Here is a 3,276-nt window from a genome sequence, read left to right on the forward strand (position 1 = left end):
TGGACACTGACTCAACCAGAGCAAAAGCTGCACCCCTCTTTCCGAAAGCTGACAAGAACCCATCCTATTTCTGGCTTAAGACACCTTACCAAAGGAAAGGTCCCGGTAAATACCAAGGTTCTTGGAAACCTCTTCAGGGGGGTAAACACGCTCCTACTCAGACCCACACCTTTCAGGATAGTCACTCCCAACCTGATCGAAAACCACCTTTAGTATGTCAGAAACGTTCTGAATTGTACAAAGGATCACCAAAGACAAAAAAAGGTAAGTCTACCAACTTGACTCCTAAAGAACTTGAGATAATTAAACGTTTTCTTCATGAAATGCACCAAGACAATCACACCAAAGGTGCTGACTTTCTGTCAGTGACCTCTCTGGCCAACCAACCATTGGACCAACAAGCTGCAGATGTGGAACTTCAACCTGCAACCGCAGATTGTAACTCTATTTCTGACATTGTTCTTCCTCCAGAACAACAAACTGGCTATTCACACACCCTGAATGCAATCTCAGAAGTTCAAATTAACCCTGATGACCTCTATTTCAAGAACAATTACTCTGAGTTCACAGAGGAACCTCCAATTCACCAATTTTTGTGTAACTTTATCGAACGGGGGCCCGCAGGATAGTTTTACTTTTCACTAACGCTGGAACAAGTCCTCACTCATGACACACTTCTTGACACCGCAGCAGATGTCACCCTGATGTTAGCCACCCTGTTCAAGAAACTGCAGTCGGCAGCAAAACACGCTAACTGTCAGAGATCTGATGGCAGAGGATCCTACACACAGACTCAGAAAGGTTTTTAAAATGTTTATTGAGTAAATAAACAGCTTCTGGTGTCTCAGGTCCAGGGGCAGGAACTGTATCTAAAATGATACAGAGGGGAGAAGTTAGTGTTTGACAGAATAACGAGTAGTTATCTGAATACAGATGGTCTGATGAAACAATAACCTTTCTTGTTGTAACGGGATGCTCCAGCGGAGACACAGAGCTGCAGAGACCAAGGGAAATTCAGAGGTGTAGTCGAGGATGAGCAGGGTTCATACACAGGATCAGAAGGAGATAGTACCAATAGGTAGAGGCAAAGGCGAAATCCAAGAACAGGCATAGGTCGTCAACAAGGTCAGAAGGCTAAGGCACAAAAAGGGACAGGCAAAAAACGTGGTCGAGGGAAATGGGCGTGGATCAAGATTAAAGAACTGTGAACAAGAAGAGTATGCTGGATACCTGTGGCTGGAAGCAAGCAGTTGATCTGGCAATGTAGTGGAGAAAGCAGGAAGTATATACACGCCCAGAAACAGGTGGAAACCATCAGCAGCAATCAGAGAGAGAGGTGTGGCATGTAAAGAGGCTGGCAGAAGCAGCAGAAGAAAAACCCAGGAGAGCAGAGAAGAAAAAGACAAACAGTGGACAGAGTGATGAGAAAAGGGGAAAAAAAGTGTAAACTGTGACACTAACAAGAACTTAGTTCTTAAGCCTTGCCTCCTTGGTATTACACCTATGCATCTAACAACACAACTGTATCCTTTGTGACTCAGATACACTTTAATATTGGTAACATGACACTTAGCCATCCAGTTTATGTGTCTGATTTAGAAACAGTTCCACTATTGGGTGGACAAGATTTGTTGACACGATTTCAGCCTTTGATCGATTTTAAGAATCTCAAAGTTTTGGCCCAGGTGCGCCAACCCCTGCCCATCTTTGCTGGACCAGAACTGTACTCACAGTAGGAATGTGCGATATGGCATAAAATTCATATCACGATATGTATTGTGAAGGGTGGCGATAACGATATATATCGCAATATGTTTTTGGTATAAAACTTGCAAAAAAAAAGCATAGGGTGTCCTTTTGCCATCATATATTTTGAATTAAGAAAATTCCACTACTAGGTCCAGAGAATTTTTAAATAATAAACAAATCAAGTATTAGGCTTCTTTCTTGTGCAAAACAGTGCAAAAGATATTAAATGTAGTTTTAGCCTTATGTTTTAAACAAAAAAATATGTTGTTAACTCTTAACAGTTTCCAGTCTTCTCACTTTATAAATGAGCAGCAACAGAGCAGCATTTTACACTGAAACACTTCACCCTCCAACCCTCTAGTGGGCGACTCCTTCCGCTTTAATGGAGAGCTGACACAAAATGAGTCTGTGGCTTTGACCAGAAGGTCTCGCAGTAAAATCACACAACACAGCATTCTTTTCACAGATCAAAGTGCTGGTTTCTCTAAAGCTGACCAACGCTTACTTTAACTTTCGCTGAAAAAAAAAAACAACTTTTGACGGAACAGCGTTTTGCGCATGCGTCAGAATACGGCAACACTACGGCAAGCCAGCTGTAGTTAGCTTGTAGCTTTGCTACTTAGCTCTCGAAGAAAAGACTAACGCCACTTTTGCACCGTTTTCAATTAAAAAAAGTAACGCTTAAATCTGACAGCTCTGATTTTACCCTTGAACACCACTTATGCACAGTTTTCAACAAACAAAAGTAACGATTAAACTGACAACTCTGATTTTACTTCAGACACAGCATTACTGCGGTTAGCTGGTAGAAGTCAGATCTATATCGTAGGCTAAATTTCTATAGTTTCTACCGTGTACCATTTATATTGCGCATTCCTAACTCAAAGTGCTTGGCACTGGATACTTCTGGAAGGTCAACCATCTCCCCACCCAAAGACAACCATCAGGTGACTGAGAACACACCTCCCACTGAGTTGGTGTCAGTTACAACTGTACAATCACTAGAGCTGCAAAGAGCTCATATGATTGACACTACAGTGTCTCTCCAGACTGACAAATCCAACAAGACTGAGAGTCCATCTATTCTCAGAGAGGCCAGAGGCCACTCACAGGTGTCAGGACAAAACAAACAGTTTAACAATCTCACTGACTCGTTAACTAACAACAGTACCACTAGTGGTAACACACAGTCTTTAAACCCCTCCTGGCCACCTGATTTTGATGGTCTCTTTAAAACACCCCTCCTCCATTGCCGGCCCTCTAATCACAAGCAGAACTGGTTTGTTCCACTTTGGAGTAAGCTGTTGGAGTAAGAATCAGTTTTGTTGTGCGTTTCCTTGACTGATGAAGCCTTCCGGATTGAAGGCGAAACCTTTCAGCACAAAAAAAGAAACTATCCAGATGACCTGACTGAAAAATGTTGGATTTTATACCTGGATTATTGAGCATGGACTTTGTTGTTTTCAACCAGTTTAACAAGACTGTCAACAAGGAAGAGAGCCGGCAATGGAGGAGGGGCGTACCAAA

This window comes from Nematolebias whitei, chromosome 7 (genome assembly GCF_014905685.2).
Source record: "Nematolebias whitei isolate Nwh7 chromosome 7, NemWhi1, whole genome shotgun sequence".
Lineage (NCBI taxonomy): Eukaryota > Metazoa > Chordata > Actinopteri > Cyprinodontiformes > Rivulidae > Nematolebias > Nematolebias whitei.